Below are 20,219 nucleotides of genomic sequence, written 5' to 3' on the forward strand. Positions count from 1 at the left end.
TTTCTTTCTTTCTTTCTTTCTTTCTTTCTTTCTTTCTTTCTTTCTTTCTTTCTTTCTTTCTTTCTTTCCTTCCTTCCTTCCTTCCCTCCTTTAGACAACGAATCATCCCAAATTGAGGAGGTGGACTTTGAGAGCAAGACTTATGATTTTTTCCCCTTTTCCTCATTTTGTGAGTGTGTATGTGTATGTTTCTATATGATATTTTGTCTGTATAGCTTTGCTTCCACTATTTGTCCTAAGGTTCTATCCGTCTGTTTTTTTTTAAATTTTTTATCTTAATATTTTTTAATTTAATAATTTATTATATTTTACTTTATTTTATTTTACTTTATCTTTCTTTTTTCCTTCCTTCCCTCCTTCCTTCCATTCTTCCTCCCACCATCCCTCCCTCCCTCCCTCCCTCCCTCCTTTCTTTCTTTCTTTCCTTCTTTCCTTCTTTCCATCTATTCTTCTTTCTTTTTTCCTCCTTCCTTCCTTCCTTCCTTCCTTCCTTCCTTCCTTCCTTTCTTTCTTTCTTTCTTTCTTCCTTTCTTTCTTCCTACTTGTACTAATTCTTTCTCTTTACTTTTTCTCCCTTTTATTCTGAGCCATGTGGGTGAAAGGCTCTTGGTGCTGCAGACAGCAGTCAGTCTGTAACTCTGAGGTGGGAGAGCCAACTTCAGGACACTGGTCAACAAGAGACTTCCCAGCTCCACATAATACCAAACGGTGAAAATCTCCCAGAGATCTCCATCTCAACATCAGCACCCAGCTTCACTCAACGACCAGCAAGCTACAGTGCTGAACACCCTATGCCAACCAACTAGCAATACAGGAACACAACGCCACCCATTAGCAGAGAGGCTGCCTAAAATCATAATAAGTCCACAGACACCCTAAAACACACCACGAGACATGGACATGCCCACCAGACTGAAAAAATCCAGCCTCATCCAGCAAACAACAGGCACTAGTCTCCTCCACCAGGAAGCCTACACAACCCATTGAACCAAACTTAGCCACTGAGGTCAGACACCAAAAACAACGGGAACTACGAACCTGCAGCCTGCAAAAAGGAGACCCCAAACACAGTAAGATAAGCAAAGTGAGAAGACAGAAAAACACACCACAGATGAAGGAGCAAGATAAAAACCCATGAGACCTAACAAATGAAGAGGAAATATGCAGTCTACCTGAAAAAGAATTCAGAAGATAGAAAAGATGATCCAAAATCTTGGAAATAGAATAGACAAAATGCAAGAAACATTTAACAAGGACCTAGAAGAACTAAAGTTGAAACAAACAATGAACAACACAATTAATGAAATGAAAAATACTCTAGATGGGATCAAGAGCAGAATAACGGAGGCAGAAGAACGGATAAGTGACCTGGAAGATAAAACAGTGGAAATAACTACTTCAGAGCAGAATAAACAAAAAAGAATGAAAAGAAGTGAGGACAGTGTCAGAGACCTCTGGGACAACATTTAACACACCAACATTCGAGTTATAGGGGTTCCAGAAGAAGAAGAGGAAGAGAAAGGGACTGAGAAAATATTTGAAGAGATTATAGCTGAAAATTTCCCTAATATGGGAAAGGAAATAGTTAATCAAGTCCAAGAAGCACATAGAGTCCCATACAGGATAAATCCAAGGAGAAATATGCCAAGACACATATTAATCAAACTGTCAAAAATTAAATACAAAGAAAACACATTAAAAGCAACAAGGGGAAAACAACAAATAACACACAACGGAATCCCCATAAGGTTAACAGCTGATGTTTCAGCAGAAACTCTGCAAACCAGAAGGGACTGGCAAGACATATTTAAAGTGATGAAGGAGAAAAACCTGTAACCAAGATTACTCTACCCAGCAAGGATCTCATTCAGATTTGGTGGAGAAATTAAAATATTTACAGACAAGCAAAAGGTGAGAGAGTTCAGCACCACCAAACCAGCTTTACAACAAATGCTAAAGGAACTTCTCTAGGCAAGAAACACAAGAGAAGGAAAAGACCTACAATAACGAACCCAAAATAATTAAGAGAATGGGAATAGGAACATACATATCGATAATTACCTTAAATGTAAATGGACTAAATGCTCCCACCAAAAGACAAAGATTGGCTGAATGGATACAAAAACAAGACCCATATATATGCTGTCTACAAGAGACCCACTTCAGACCTAGAGACAAATACAGACTGAATGTAAGAGGATAGGAAAAGGTATTCCATGCAAATGGAAACCAAAATGAAGAGTTGTAATTCTCATATCAGACAAAATAGAGTTTAAGATAAAGACTATTAGAAGAGACAAAGAAGGACACTACATAATGATCCAGGGATCAATCTAAGAAGAAGATATAACAACTGTAAATATTTATGCACCCAACATAGGAGCACTTCAATACATAAGGCAAATACTAACAGCCATAAAAGGGGAAATCGACAAGTAACACATTGATATTAGGGAACTTTAACACCCCACTTTCACCAATTGACAGATCATCCAAAATGAAAATAAATAAGGAAACATAATCTTTAAATGATACATTAAACAAGAAGGATTTAATTGATATTTATAGGACATTCCATCCAAAAACAACAGAATACACGTTTTTCCCAAGTGCTCATGGAACATTCTCCAGGATAGATCATATCTTGGGTCACAAATCAAGCTCTGGTAAATTTAAGGAAATTGAAATTCTATCAAGTATCTTTTCCGACCACAACACTATGAGACTAGATATCAATTAGAGGAAAAGATCTGTAAAAAATACAAACACATGGAGGCTAAACAATACATTACTTAATAACGATGTAATCACTGAAGAAATCAAAGAGGAAATTAAAAAATACCTAGAAAAAAATGACAGTGGAGACACGATGACCCAAAACCTATGGGATGCAGCAAAAGCAGTTCTAAGAGGGAAGTTTACAGCAATACAAGCCCACCTTAAGAAACAGGAAACATCATGAATAAACAACCTAACCTCACACCTCAAGAAATTAGAGAAAGGAGAACAAAAAACCCCAAAATTTAGCAGAAGGAAAGAAATCATAAAAATCAGATCAGAAATAAATGAAAAAGAAATGAAGGAAATGATAGCAAAGATCAATAAAACTAAAAGCTGGTTCTTTGAGAAGATAAACAAAATTGATAAACCATTAGTCAGACACACCAAGAAAATAAGGGAGAAGACTCAAATCAATAGAATTAGAAATGAAAAAGGAGAAGTAACAACTGACACTGCAGAAATACAAAAGGTCATGAGAGATTACTACAAGCAACTCTATGCCAATAAAATGGACAACCTGGAAGAAATGGACAAATTCTTAGAAATGCACAACCTGCCAAGACTAAATCAGGAAGAAATAGAAAATATGAACAAACCAATCACAAGAACTGAAATTGAAACTGCGATTAAAACTCCTTCAACAAACAAAAGCCCAGGACCAGATGGCTTCACAGGTGAATTCTATCAAACATTTAGAGAAGAGATAATACTTATCCTTCTCAAACTCTTCCAAAATATAGCAGAGGGAGGAACACTCCCAAATTTATTCTCCGAGGCCACCATCACCTTGATACCAAAAGCAGACAAGGATGTCACAAGGAAAGAAAACTACAGGCCAATATCACGGATGAACAAAGATGCTAAAATCCTCAAAAAAATACTAGCAAACAGAATCCAACAGCACATTAAAAGGATCATACACCATGCTCAAGTGGGGTTTATTCCAGGAATGCAAGGATTCTTCAATATATGCAAATCAACCAATGTGATAAACCATATTAACAAATTGAAAAAGATAAACCAAATGATCATCTCAATAGATGCAGAGGAAGCTTTTGACCAAATTCAAAACCCATTTATGATAAAAACCCTGCAGAAAGTAGGCATAGAGGGAACTTTCCTCAGCTTAATAAAGGCCATATATGACAAACCCACAGTCAACATCATCCTCAATGGTGAAAAACTGAAAACATTTCCACTAAGATCAGGAACAAGACAAGGTTGCCCACTCTCACCACTCTTATTCAACATAGTTTTGGAAGTTTTAGCCCTAGCAATCAGAGAAGAAAAGGAAATAAAAGGAATCCAAATCAGAAAAGAAGTGAAGCTGTCACTGTTTGCAGATGACATGGTACTATACATAGAGAGTCCTAAAAACTCTACCAGAAAACTACTAGGTCTAATCTATGAATTTAGTAAAGTTGCAGAATACAAAATTAACGCACAGAAATCTCTGGCATTCCTATACACTAATGATGAAAAATCTGAAAGTGAAATCAAGAAAACACTCCCATTTACCACTGCAACAAAAAGAATAAAATATCTAGGAATAAACCTACCTAAGGAGACAAAAGACCTGTATGGAGAAAATTATAAGACACTGATGAAAGAAATTAAAGATGATACAAATAGATGGAGAGATATACCATGTTCTTGGATTGGGTGAACAAACATTGTGAAAATGACTCTACTACCCAAAGCAATCTACAGATTCAATGCAATCCCTATCAAACTACCACTGGCATTTTTCACAGAACTAGAACTAAAAATGTCACAATTTGTATGGAAAAACAAAAGACCCCAAATAGCCAAAGTAATCTTGTGAACTAAAAATGGAGCTGGAGGAATCAAGCTCCCTGACTTCAGACTATACTACAAAGTTACAATAATCAAGACAGTATGGTACTGGAACAAAAACAGAAAGATAGATCAATGGAACAGGATAGAAAGTCCAGAGATAAACCCATGTACATATGGTCACCTTATGTTTGATAAAGGAGGCAGGAATGTACAGTGGAGAAAGGAGAGCCTCTTCAATAAGTGGTGCTGGGAAAACTGGACAGGTACATGTAAAAGTATGAGATTACATCACTCCCTAACACCATACACAAAAATAAGCTCAAAATGGATTAAAGACCTAAATGTAAGCCCAGAAACTATCTAACTCTTAGAGGAGAACATAGGCAGAACACTCTATGACATAAATCACATCAAGATCCTTTTTGACCCACCTCCTAGAGAAATGGAAATAAAAACAAAAGTAAACAAATGGGACCTAATGAAACTTCCAAGCTTTTGCACAGCAAAGGAAACCATAAACAAGACCAAAAGACAACCCTCAGAATGGGAGAAAATATTTGCAAATGAAGCAACTGACAAAGGATTAATTTCCAAAATTTACAAGCAGCTCATGCAGCTCAATAACAAAAAAACAAACAACCCAATCCATAAATGGGCAGAAGACTTAAATAGACATTTCTCCAAAGAGGATATACAGACTGCCAACAAACACATGAAAGAATGCTCAACATCATTAATTATTAGAGAAATGCAAATCGAAACTACAATGAGATATCATCTCAAACCAGTCAGAATGGCCATCATCAAAAAATCTAGAAATAATAAATGCTGAAGAGCATGTGGAGAAAATGGAACAGTCTTGCACTGCTGGTGGGAATGTGAATTGGTACAGCCACTATGGAGAACAGTATGGAGGTTCCTTAAAAAACTACAAATAGAACTACCATATGACCCAGCAATCCCACTTCTGGGCATATACCCTGAGAAAACCATAATTCAAAAAGAGTCATGTACCAAAATATTCATTGCAGCTCTATTTACAATAGCCCGGAGATGGAAACAACCTAAGTGCCCATCATCGGATGAATGCATAAAGAAGATGTGGCACATATATACAATGGAATATTACTCAGCCATAAAAGGAAATGAAATTGAGCTATTTGTAATGAGGTGGATAGACCTAGAGTCTGTCATACAGAGTGAAGTAATTCAGAAAGAGAAAGACAAATACCGTATGCTAACACATATATATGGAATTTAAGAAAAAGTATGTCATGAAGAACCTAGCGGTAAGGCAGGAATAAAGACACAGACCTATTCGAGAACGGTCTTGGGGATATGGGGGGGGGAAGGGTGAGCTGTGACAAAGCAAGCGAGAGAGAGGCATGGACATATATACACTACCAAACGTAAGGTAGATAGCTAGTGGGAAGCAGCGACATAACACAGGGAGATCAGCTCGGTGCTTTGTGACCGCCTGGAGGGGTGGGATAGGGAGGGTGGGAGGGAGGGAGACGGAAGAGGGAAGAGATATGGGAAGATATGTATATGTATAACTGATTCACTTTGTTATAAAGCAGAAACTAACACCACTGTAATGCAATTATACCCCAATATAGATGTAAAAAAAAAAAAAGATGGTATTGGATTGCTGAAAGTTAGACATATAGAAAAATGGAGCAGAATAAAGAATCAGGAAGTAGACCCACAGAAATGTATTCAACTAATTTTTGACAAATAAGCAAAGGCAATTCAGTGTAGAAATAATTTGTTTTCAATAAATGGTGCTGAAAGAATGGGATATCTATATATGAAAACAAACAAAACAAAAGTCTTCATAGAGTATAAAAATATTACCTGAAATTAATAGACATAACTGTAAAATGTTAAACCATAATACTTCTAGAAGAAAATCTAGGAAAATCTGTATTACTTAGGGTTTGGCAATGAATTTTAAAATATGACATCAAAAGCACAATCAATAAAATAAAAAATTATAGATTGAACTTTTGGGGCAGTTTCTCACAAAGTTAAATAGGCAGTAGGACCTGGCAATTCCGATTTTTTTCCCAAGGAAATTGAATGCTGTGTTCACATAAAAAGTTGTATTTGAATGTTTAAAGCACTTAATACATAAACTTCCCAAACTAGAAGCTATCTTTCATATGTGAGTGGATAAAAAAAAAAAGGTGGTATATCCATAAGTATAGAATGCTATTTAGCAATAAAAAGTATGTAGATTTTAAACACATTTGCTAAGTGAAAAAAGACTAAAAAGCATACATATTGCATGATTCCATTCATATGATAATTTGAAAAGGGGGGAATTATTGAGATGAAAATCAAATCAGTGGTTGCCAAATTTTGGGGAAAGTTGACTACAAAAGAGCCATGCAGGGAATTTTTATAGTGATAGAAATGTTTAATATGTTACTGTGATTTGAATATATGACCATGCATTTATCAAAATCCACAGAATTTCTACATCACACAGAGTGAAACTTGCTGCTAAAATCAACATTCACCAAGATTCTAGGGGAATCCCAGGATGGAATGCACACGGTGACAAATAAAACTGACTATGTTGTCAATTGATGATATAACCTCACTGACGGGGTAGACAAAAAAGAAACTGATTTTTTTGCTGGAAAGTATGGCTAAAGACCAAAACAACTGTACATAGAAAACATTGTACCTTAGTTAGTTAATTTTTTTCTCACTAGGGTATAAAGCAACATTTCTAAAACTAGTTTACATATATACTACGGTTATGTAACAAAGAGATATCAAAGTGCTTTGTAAATTTTAAAGTACTAAGGACTGTTAAGATGTACTTTTGGTCTAACAAGGGAACTACCTTAACCATATAGAGGGAGAGATTCATTGTGAGTAACCAGGTTTCTGAGAATAAACCAAGCTTTTAGGGAATAGCAGGGACCTTTAGACTAAGGAAATTACAATTAGTTAATGTCTAAAGCAAATAGAAATTCCATGGCATTGGAGATATCTGATACATGCTGAGAGGAACTTATTCATCTGAAAAATATAATCTACTAGGGAAAATTACTTTGCTTCTCTTACCAAGAAACGGAGAATGCCGTATAAATACAGAGGTCGATTTTTATTTCTACTTCATGTACTATTAGAAATTAGGATTCCTTTATGAGCTTGACAACTTTAAAAAACCTTGCACTGGTACCAACTAATTAAAATATACACCTAAGCCTAAATCATATGAGCTGAGACGAATTGGAATCAATGTCTTTTTTAAGTATTGGAGTTGCTCAAGAACTAGTAAATACATTGACTGTAGAGCGCCACTAGCAGCAGATTATAATGATGATTTTACAATTTAGCACTCAAAGATCTAGAATCTGAATATCCTTGGGTCAAATAATTTTTGTTATTATTTTAGAAGAGCTCCTGGTCTATATTTTGGGGGGAAATAATTTGGAGATAGAAGACTGATAGGTAAATAAATTTTATCCCATCAGTACACCTTATTAAGCCATGAGAGAAAGGAAGCAGGTAAAAAGCCCATCACCGCTAATGCCACATTTTGAGGTAGAATAAAAACATGCCTTAAGATATCTTTAAACTGTTTCCTTCAATAGCTACTTGCAAATATGTTAAAATGCTTAAGATTAGCTATTTTATGAATCAAGCAATCAAGTGAATGGTCTTTATTTCACTGAGAGTGGTTTTTCTATCCTTAGTAATAGCAACTGCTAATATCTAACCATAGACCCCATCCTCTTAAAGTCCATTTTCACCTCAATTCTCATATCTAAGCAATTACTGAACCCTATTAGTTCTACTCCTGAAATAGTTCTAAAGTATATCACCTTTGATCTCCTGTTACTGCCACTACCTCAGATAAAGGCCCCATCTCCTACCAGTCATCTATCACCAGGCTGATTCTCTATCACCCCTGCTCCGCCTTGATAATCTCCCCATCATGCCAACAGCCTATGCTCTACTCTGAAATATTCGATGACTCCCGTCTCTGATAAAGTACACACTCGCTGGAAGAATATAAAGTACCTTGCCAAGTGTGGTCAATGTCATACCACTCTCCTACTCCAAGCTCTGAATACATTGCATTTCTCACCATCCCATAATCTTCAAATATACAAACAAAATAATTATTTTTGTATTTTATACCTCTGGATCTTACTATGGAATTCCATTATTCTCCATTTGCTAAATAAATGTTTCATAATTTTAACTAATAAGTCTTTTTATTTTCATCTTTAGCCATATTCTCACAAACCCCACTATGAGCCAACCAGAGTCCTATGCAGAATATTTATTACATTAACTTTTCTGTTCATTTGACTAGAAACAATTTCTTCCTTGATCTTTCCTATTCACAATATTTTGTATACCATCATGCTTGATGCATCTCCCTTCTCATTATATTTAAATTTTGTACAAGTTTTATCTCAGCTGTAAAATCTTGAGGAGAGTAACTGTGGTCCATCACTCATTATTGCATCTGCAAAGTGACCACTTGGTGTCTTATAAGTAGGAGATGTTTCATAAATTAGCATTGAATTGAAATGGCTTTAAGTGAGCACCAAAGAAAACAGGCATGTCATCCTATCAACATCATTTCTTATACTATAATAAGGATTCCTTCTGTTTACACATAAAACAGAAGAGTTTAATCACCCTGGCAATCTTTAACTTGGTAATGAAGGCGATAAATTAATTTTTAAACAAAATTAAAGAAAATAGGCTGAAATATAAAATAAAAACATCATCAGATTCTTCCCAGGAAGTAATATTCTTTGACACCAAATCATGGTATTATGGGTCTCACTTGTTTATTTCTTTCTAGGGTAGTCCCTTTTTTTATGTCCCAAATAGCATTTCCCTAAATAAAGCTGCATGAAATAAAATGCCATTATGATTTCTAACATTCATTTCCAGTGAATTTTCCATTAGGCTGAAGCTATATCTATGATGGAAGGGGTAGGTGTAGAGCCCGCTGCAGTAATAACTATGTCTTCATACATCAAACCAAGGGATTATAAAGAAACATCTACATAGAACAGGAAACTAAATGGAGGGGCAACACCAGGCTGGCTTTAAAATGTGACAGGAAATGATCGGAAAGGAACTGTACCGAGGTTTGAAAAGTTAGGGTAAACGCAGAAATCTTCCTATACATAGCAGCAGGCATTCTAATTTTTTTCTAGATAGCTGCTTCTAGCAGTTACAGTGGGTACTATACTGTGTTAGTTGTTGATGAACCCCAATGACGTGAATTTGCTCTAAAATCACGCAAAGATCTTTAGTCTTTTGAACTCATATAAATCTTGAAGCTCAAGGGCAGGATACTGAGGTGTCATAAGAGAAACCTCTAAGGCTTCTGAATGGAATTCCACTGTCCCCTCTTGAATTCTTAAATTCACTCAATAACTAAATCAAAAAAATGGAAATTTCTAAAAAGCCTCAGGTTGGTTCCTGATTATTCTTTCACATTGCTACTACCTTAACTCATTTAGCCCCTTCTTGTCACTTTTCTAGACTACTGCATTCAGTTTCTAAATGAACTCCTTGCCTCCATTATTGACTCCATCAGACACAAAGATGTTACTGTCGAATTTTAAAGTGCCCACAGAGCCATGTCATGCCTGGACTTAAAAAATCTCTATGTGCTCTCCATTGCCTAAAGGAGAAGTCCAAACTCTGTCAAAGCACACAAGGCCCATTGAAATAAAGTCTTTCAGTGGCTCTTCTTTCTTCCTCAATGCCTAGTGTCTTCCCAAAACCAAGGTTCTAGAAATATTGACCTACATGTGTATTACTAGACACACCATGCTCTTTCCTATTTCCTTGCCTAACTGAACTCCCCATTTCCACCTTTACCTCTGCTACAGTCTCAGCTCAGGATTACAGTGAGACATCAATTTAAGTATGTTATAGCATGCCTTTCCTCTGCCTAAATCTTATAACTTCCCATTTATTTTGCTGTAGAGCCAATGTTCTTTCAAATGTCAAAAAGACACTACAAGAACTTGCCCTTGGCTACCATTCTGAACTCACTTATAATCACTATTCCCTGCTCACTGTCTGTTCCTTGAAAATGAGTAATAGGTTTAACTTCAGGCCTTTGCGCTTGCTATTCCCTCTGCTTGGCAGGCTCTTCTTCCAGACTTCCCATTTAGTTCACTCCCACTGTCTGCTCTAAAGGCATTTTATTATAGAGGTCCCTCTGTTATCCCTAGCATAAAATATATTTATGTTTATTGTCCATTTCCTTACCACCAGAATGTACATTTTGTGTGGTTAATGACCTTGTTTTATTCACACTGTTATATCCTTAATACAAAGACAATTTTGTGGCACATAGCATGTGCTCAAAAAATTTTGTCAAATGAACAAATGCCTAAATGTCTACCTTGATAATTCCTCTTCATTCCCTAAAGCACCGCCCATGTATCAACTCCCATGTGACACGTTTTCTGTCCAAAAGAGAGTTAACTCTTTTACCCCTGTATCTTTCCATCCTTTCTCTCTATATCCATATATATCTACATCTCTGTGTGAGTGTGTGTGTGTGTGTTGTTTTTAATTTAGTTTTTCCCTTTGGGCCTCTGTTACTCACTGGAAATCCTTGGACAATAGGTGCCGTGTTTTAATTATCTTTTTCACCAGATACAAAGCATTCAGTAGCAATTTCTATTTTTTTAGTCACACAGAGTACTTTGCAAATATAGTTAAGCTAGAATCAGATTATCTCAAAGACTTACTTGATTGCCCAAGTATACAGCTGCTACCACTCCTTTCTTTTCTGTGAACTAAAATTACAAAGGAGAAAAGAATGTGGGCAGAAACTGTGTCCTGCCAGAAATTTGTGTTCAAACTTGTGTACCATTCCCTGGGTGATATCTTAAATTGTATACCTGAAATTAACACAACATTGTTAATCAACTATACTCCAATATAAAATAAAAAATTAAAAAAAAAGAAGACTTCCAACACAACCCAGCGATGGCTTTTGAGAAACTGTCCTGAAAGCTGTTGCCCATTCATGTATTAACCCAAAACGAACATCTTCCAGTCATTAAGGTTTAAACTTCCTCCTTCAGTGAATAGGCTTCTTCAGCCTCAGTCTTTGCCAAATCCAGAAGCCTGAGTATCTATGCCATGCATTTTAGCATTCCACGTATTTGGTAATTCATTGATAACTATTTTTATGTGTAATAGGTCTGCAAAGAGTGACCATAACACTCATTGCAGCTAATGTAGTAATTTATATATTTACAATTTGTATATCCTCAACATCTCATGTACTAATGGACGTCTATAATTCATTTATCCTAATTACAAATCCTATATCCCTGTGCACATCTACGTCTGGGTTGGTTCAATGCAGGGAGACTCTCATAAGCCTGGCATTGAGTTGTTTTAAGGAAGAAAGTAAAATAGTATGATACGTTGATCTTGCTCTCAATTTTGTTCCAGAACTGGGACCAGTACACATTGAACAATGTATGTGACATTGTTAGCAGGTTTGAAACAAGATTTAAATAAAACAGTATTTTATAATACCTGAAATTTATTGGCTCTGTGGTGATTAGATGAGTCTCATCTGATCAAATTTTGATCAAATCATGAGAGACAGGGAAGGTTTAGTTAAGTAGTTGTAAAAGGGCAAGACATAAGAGAAAATGGAAGAAAAACAGCTTAGGAAAGAGGGAGCTCTTTCAGCACAAGCTGGAAATAACTCAAAGATAAATAAAACAGTACAAATGATAATATAACCTTCAAAGCACTTTTGATCACATTATCTTTCTTTATCATTATAACCTCTGAGGTTGGTAGCACAAACATAAATAAGCTTCCTGCCACACCCAGGGAACTACCATTTTACAAAAGGAGGCAGTAAGCGTGCATAGGTGACCTGGTCCTGCATGGTTACCACCTACCTTTTCCCCTCTTCTGGCTGTTTTCCCTGCCTTGAAATCTAAAAGGAAATATTATGTGTTTTCTGATACCCTACTGTAAAGAACATTCTGTCCCTAGCTCTTCATAATACTATCTCACGAAAAAAGAAATCTTCACCAGTGTTCCTTCCCAAATTTTGTGAATGTGTAGGTTGAAGAAAGAGTAACAGAGGAACAATAGTTTGGAGGCCACGGAAAACCGAGAATAATGCACATCCAGAGATCAGAGCCTGGAGTGTGCCTGATTACAACAGTTAGGAGCTGCACATAAACACTCACTCCCCAGATTCTTCAAAGAAGAGACCCTTGGAATCAAGGACAAGAAATTCATTTGACTTTTGTGTGTGCATGCACGTATGTGTGTGTGAAACACATCTTTAAACATATCTGAGTTTTGATTGGGTAGAGGAGGACTTAAAGGGGGAAAAGTTCTCCAAGCAAGGAAAAAAACAAGTTGCTTTTAAATAATATTCTGTTCTGTTTCATCCTTGATAAAACAGATACGAATTTTGTTTTCAAAGTGCCAGTACACAGGGAAGTGATCCAAATCCTCTATACCTTTGAGAGATTTTTATCCTTTACATATTCCAGTTCAACTTAAAATATTGTGCAATTGCCAAACCTCATATTTAAAATATGTGCTTATCATTCAACTCAGGGTAATATTAGCACACTGAAAACTTCATTCTAATTAATAAATCAGAGCCTTAACCACTGAAACATCATTCACACATATGAGATGGCAATAGTGAGAGCTATTAAAAATAGTAGCATGCTGTCACCCTTCTAGGAAATATGGAAATATGCCTTTTTGTGGGTTATTGGCCTACATTATTTATCAATGTTTGGCTTTAATATATGGATTTACTCAACATTGAATGAATATCATATTTCTCCTAGAAGATACAGCATTAATTTTTGATCTTGCACAGACTGTCAATCAGATAGCAAGCCCACAGGGAGCAGGGGGTCATGCAATCAACAATTTGCATCCAGCAATTTCTTCCCTTAGGTTGTTTTAGGAAAACATTGCTTTCCCACTTTCACTCTGGCTCATAAGCAAAAAACAAGGGAACACACAAATTACAAAAACAAAACAAAAACAAAAACATTTTTGGTTTGGCTCTATGAGAGTTCAAAGAGCAAAGTACAACTTTTACCAATGTATTAGAACCTGGTGGTCAACTCTTGTTCTATCTTAAAACAAACACACACCAAATAAAATGAAATACAAAGAGAATAAAGATTGATGCTTAGAAAGAGAAATCATTGAAAATATGAAAACAAACTTAAGCCACAAGATTACACTATGAACCAGGGGGGAAATTCTCATGTGGGCTTCACTTCCTTCAATCTTTAGTCTTCCCTCTCTCCTCATCACTTCTCTCTACACCTCTAGGCTGTGACTGAACATTTCTACTGTCTTAAGATTTAGCCTTAGCCACAATTATTTCACCTTCATTTATGTTCATGTATCTCAGACAGCTCCCAACTCCTGGATGCCCAGTTTGGATTTTGAATTTGCAGTCTGGTTTTGCTCAAATTGTTACTGAGGAGGACTCTATGGGCCTTCCCGGAACAGACCCCCAACCCCTATGTCCTTGTCTGTAGAAAAACTTTAGCCTCCTAGGCCTTCCCCGAGTTCCAAAGAATAAACTTAATCAGAGAAGTGAGAAAAAGAAGAAAGAAAGGAAAAGAGTAAAGCAAGACAAAATAATTATAGTTTAGTCATTAAACAGAGTCAAGGACATTTAGTTCCTCATTAAGAGCTATAGATAATTTTTTAAGCCATGCTCTTTGGGTTATTTTGCAGATACTGAACCGCCCCGCCCACCAAGGTGGAAGAAGTTAACTATATGTTGCCCACAAGCACGTAGACCCCAGTCTGGTTGGAACCAGAAGGTTGGTGATGTTGACTCCCAATTACCTTACCACCAACCAGAAGAATGTCCATGAGCTGATCATGCACGCCACAACACCCTCCCTCACCCTGTCTTTAAAAACCTTTCCCTGAAGGTCATTAGAGAGTTTGGGTCTTTTGAGCACCAGCTGCCTGTACTTCTGTCTTGGTGCCCTGCAATAAACTGCACTTTTCTTCACTACAACCCAGGGTCAGTAGATTGGCTTTACTGTGCACAGGGGAGAGGACTTAGGTTTGGTTCAGTAGCAATATCGTCTTCCTTGTACTTGCCCATTTTTCCTTACTATGTGCTTGAACTCAAGCTACCTCTCAGCATGACTTAGCTTTTCTCTCAGTATTTGCCAGACCCAATTCTACCAGTCCAATAGCCTGCCCGCCTGTCTCAGATGGCATTTTTAGTAAGAATATTCTTTTCATATGGAGCTAGAAGAAATTGAGACACATGCACAAGGAAAAGAGGTCACAGTCATTATAGAGTCTTTGCTTATAAAACCAGAATGGGGAGCATGGTTTGGACCTGAGTCTACAATATGTAGGTATCCTACTTTCTCTCACCCCACGCTCATAGTCTAGACATTCAGAATCACGGGAGGGAGAGCTGACTTTGCAGAGTAAGGCAGCTTCATGCCCCCCCAACTCCCCCCAAACACATCAAACAAACATGAGCAGAAGACACAAGTCAGGCAGAAAGACAACATGATATCCACAGCCTGTGACATTTGAGGCAGCTCAGTAGAGAAACGCGGAACATTGAGCGTCAGCCTCAGGCTCCGTAAGTCTCGCCAGTTCAAAATTTGATTCTTCTCATGTAAAGGAATGTGTAACAGCAGTATTTTCTTCTAGTACTTACCCCAGAACGTAGGAAGTATTGGGAAATTTTCCTATTTTATAAGCTTAGGGCTGAATTAAGACAGAGATTAAGAACAATTTTCTCAAACCCTCCAGAAAAATTTGTTTGACCCTTCTGCCTTCTTATTGTTTTGACATACATGTGTTTGTTACTACTGAATTACTTCCAATTTGAATTTGAATGCATAGAGATTGGAGAAAGGGGACACTCAAAGAACCAGCAAGATTTCCTCCTAGAAGACTTTACACCCTAGCAGGGTTGAGACAGTCTTCTAAATTTTTCATAACCTCCATCACACACACACACACACACACACACACACACACACACACAGTAGATATTTCATCAGTGATGAAAAAAGAAAGATCTTTTTACTTTTAGTCAGTTTTGGTGGCAAGTAAAAGAGACTTACAAGTTTATTGCCATGAGAATCCACGTGAAAGAATCCTAGGAAAAGCTGAACACCTGTACTAATAAAGAGCAGAAAACCAGTGAACTGGAGCTACAGGAAAGGCAGGGCTGATAACAGAAACAGGCTGTGTCTTCACTCTGGTGCAATGATTTTAGTGTGTGGTGTCTGATTAGCAGCATTAGGATCACCTGGGAACATGCCTCCTGCTCATACTAATTCCCTGCCAGCTAAGGTGTGAAAATCACTGCTCTAGTTTACCATCATTATTTAGTATATCTTGGCTATTTCCTTTAGATTTGCTTCTCTTCATTTTGAGAAAGGTTGCATTTTTATGATGACTAGGGCTATATAATCACATGGGGAAAAAGAATATATTTTTGGCCTATCTAAACCAGAGAGATTGACATTCTTAAGATCCTAAAGGTATAGTACAAATATTTTATGAAAATTCTTTCTAGAAACTGATGCTTTTGGGGTTGCTGTCTCTATGTCTTCTCTTTCCAAGCAATGTGGATAATTTAGAGTTTACAATGATTGAATACTGTGAGTCTTGCCTCCGTGTAACGGAAGATCCCAATTCTCCCACTGCAGAAGGCTGTCTCTGGGAGAGGAGCTGCCTTTGATGTGACGGAAAGACTGTCCCTGGCGGGAAGGATATTTGACAGTCACATATTTTAGAAATGTTTTTCAGGTAAAATTTTTCATCCATAAAATTGTATTAACATTTCAAATGTACACCCCTCCAGAATTCAAAAACGTAGTATCTGGAGAGATTCTCCCTCCTTGTAGAGAGCTATATTTTTCTAGGGCAGAGAGAACGTGATTTTCACCAAATGTTCCTGACCTCCATTTCAAAAGCAACCTTTAACAAGCTAAGGGGGTCAGACATAGGGTAACAATAAAGGGAGGGCAAAGGCAGAACAAATATGCCCTCAGAAATAAAATTCTGTCTGGATGACAAAATATAAAGTGCTTGCCCCAAGTTCTGCATGGAATCATTTAGAACACTTGGAAATAAATCACAGTTATTATGAAGCAGAAGACCAAAGACCTAGCAAACCTTCAGCCGTACACAGGCCCCACTTTGACGATCTTCAACATTCAAAATTGCTCACTTCATTTCTTTTGAGCCCTCTAAAATAACAGACCTTTCCAGCATAGGGATACTTTGTAATAGATGTGAAGCAACTGAAAAGAATGTGATAATACCCAGAAAATCAATGGAATAAGAAAGGAATACAGCCCAGGTATGGAGGACCAGGGCTTAATGGGGGCCTCTGAGCACACTGTGTGAAGGAGGCTGCTCTGCTGTTATGTATGTGACTTCGTTGTATGCCTCAATGCCAGTTTATTTGTCTTAATGTGAAGTCTGTTGTTTACTTAATACTTTTAATATACATTATGATGAGCCATGTTTTTATTATTCCTATTGAACTCAGGAGAGGAAAAATGAACATATTTGAGTTTAGTTAAATAAATAAAGGTTAAATTATTATGATTTTATTATTACTAGAAGACAACACTCTCCCCTTCTGACCAAATATCCCCTTTTGTTTAAGTGGCTGATGTGGTGCTGCGTGGTCCCAATTAAACGTACTGCTGAGAAAGCAAAACTGTTCAGGTAGCACATTAGTGGAAATGATCATTTTGGCCACAATTCACAGAGTGTCTACCATGTGCCAAGCACTGCCAAGAAATTTACATGTATTACTGCTAATTCTCATAAATATGTGGTATAGATATTACTACCTCTGGTTATACCTATTGGTCTACTGGCCTAAATGTTCTCTGGCTTATTGTTTTCCAGTGGCACTCATTCACTGTATAAGTATGTACGTTGAGCCTCTATCAGTTTCCAAACACTGAGGTCCTGATCTTGTTCAGCTTACATTACATTATATAACAAGATAATATCTACTAGAAATAATGCTATCTAGAATGTTACAATACATAATTTACAATGGACAATAAATGAGTAGCTACTTCAGAGTAGTAGTCAGGGAAAGCCTGGGAATGTGATGTACAAGCCAAGTCCTAAATAACTAGAAACAACTAACCATGCAAAGAACAGAGTGCCTTCTAAGCAAGGAGAACAGCTAGATTAATTATCCTAAAGTGGAAACATCCTTTTGGATATATAATGGACACCTAAGTCTTAACATACCCAAAACAAGACTAAAAATTTTTCTCCATATTTTCCACCAGACTGATTTTCTGTCTTTACTGCCAGTAAGACCAACTCTACACTCCAGAGGCAGCTCTTCTCCCAGGTACTCAAGAAACTAATAATTATCAATTCTTTCCTCAGCTCCCACAGCTAATGCATTTACAAATACTATTGGCTAGAATTCTAAAACATATCTAAAGTCCACATTTATCCACCTCCACTAAAGTATTATCACTTTGCTCAAAATTAGAAACAATCCAGATGTCCTTCAGTGGGTGACTGGGTAAAAAGTTGTGGTTCATCCATATCACGAACACTACTCAGCAGTGAAAAGAAACAATTAATATATGCAATAATTTAGATGAACCTCCAGAAAGTTATGCTGAATGAAAACAGCCAATCTCATAAATTTTTATGCTATATGATTCAATTTACATAGCATTCTTGAAATAACAAAATTAAAGGAACAGAGAACATATTAATGGTTGCCAACAGTTAAGAATAAGGAATGTGGGGAGAAGGGAAGTGTGTGTGACTACAAAAAAGCAAAAGGAGAGGTCATTGTGGTCATGGAAATGTTCTGTGTCTTGACTATGTTAATGTCAGTATCCTGGATGTGATATTATAATACAGTTTCTAATACGTCAGCATCAGGTGAAATTTGGTAGCGAGTATAATGGAATATGTCTCTATTATTTCTTATAATTGTATGTGAAACTAAAATCATCTCAAAATTAAAAAAAAACTTGATCTATTACATTCAAATAATCTTCAACATAAATCAAGTGACCATGTATGTATAGTTTGTGGACTCCGTATTATATATGATTAGTCCATCAGTCTTGCTCTAATGCCACAGAGTTTTAATTATTTTAGTTTTTAAAAAGATCCTATGTCTGATAGTGTGTGTCATTCAATACTATTCTTCTTTAATATGTTGTTAGTTATCCTTGGTCTTTTGCATTTTCCTATATATTTTAGAATCAGCTTTTAAATTTTCACAAATTAAAATTTGTTATCATCTTGATTGAGTTTTTATTGAGTGTATAGACCAATTTTGTGATAATTAACAATATCAGCTAATTTATGAGAATAACACTTATTAATGTAATTTAATTTTATCTAAAGAGACCATGAGCATCTTTTATTAAATTCAATCCTATCTATTTAGTTTTTACAGTAATTATAAACTTATTCATTTTATCATAATTTGTGGCTGGTATTAAGGATGAGTGATTTTTATATATTGACCTTGTATTGAGTGGCCTTGCTAAATTTACATCTATAAACCATTAATTGCCTGTAGAATATTTAAAATTATCTACATATCAATGTTATTTTAAATTAATAGAGTTAGTTTTATCTTTTATTTTCCAAACATTTTATGTTTCTTTTTCTTGCCCTATTGCACAGTCTAGGAATTTTCATTCCTTTATGCTAACAGTGAATGAAAGCTGGGTAAACCACAAACACATTTTCCCTCCCAAATCATCAGATATCTGAAGTTGTAAGACAAACAGCCTGAAATCCAAGGATAGACCATTCCCCTCCCTTCACAGAGAAAGATAGGATGTCAGCCTCTGTCACCTATGACAGAGTACAGGTAGATGAGATAATTGCCATACAAGAGGGTAAGACTAAATCAGTTAAAATATTAATGAATTGCTAAAAACTGAGTGTGGACTGTTACGATAAGAGATTTATATCCATTCACAGGCTGTTTTCAAAGGAACTCATGAAAAAGGGCAAAAGGCTGGAGAGAGACTCCATAAGCAGTGAGGTGTGAAGGAGGAAATCGGTTGCCACTGTGGGAAATAGACAAACATCCATCACTTGATGCTTCCTTCAAGAAACTTAAGCTACTGCTCCCAGGCACAGGTAAAAATCCATTGTTGCTGAAGGAAAGACAAGGGTGGGAAAAATAGTCATTGAATCCAGCACACATCCCAATTCCAAAAGATCTTTGAAGAAATGTGAAGCATATCAAAGTCTGGGTATAAATTATATTTACCTCAGTTTCTCCTCTTCTACACAAGATGTTTTTCATTCAATATAAAAATAGGAGATTACAAAATAGCATCAAATGAAACCAAGTGATTATCAAGAGACAAAGTAATCAATTGAACCAGAATTAGAGATGACTTATGTTGAAATTAAAAGACAGAAACTTTAAAAATGTTATGATTAACATGTTAAAGGATCTCATTGAAAAGGAGGATAAAATATATAAACTGAAAAGAAACTTTGGCCAAGCAATGAAAATTATAATAAAATGGCAAATAGAAATTTTAGAATGAGAAAATATGGTAGTAGAGATGAAGAAATTCTTT

This window comes from Monodon monoceros, unplaced genomic scaffold, assembly GCF_005190385.1.
Source record: "Monodon monoceros isolate NGI ecotype Baffin Bay Population unplaced genomic scaffold, NGI_Narwhal_1 Super_Scaffold_1, whole genome shotgun sequence".
NCBI lineage: Eukaryota > Metazoa > Chordata > Mammalia > Artiodactyla > Monodontidae > Monodon > Monodon monoceros.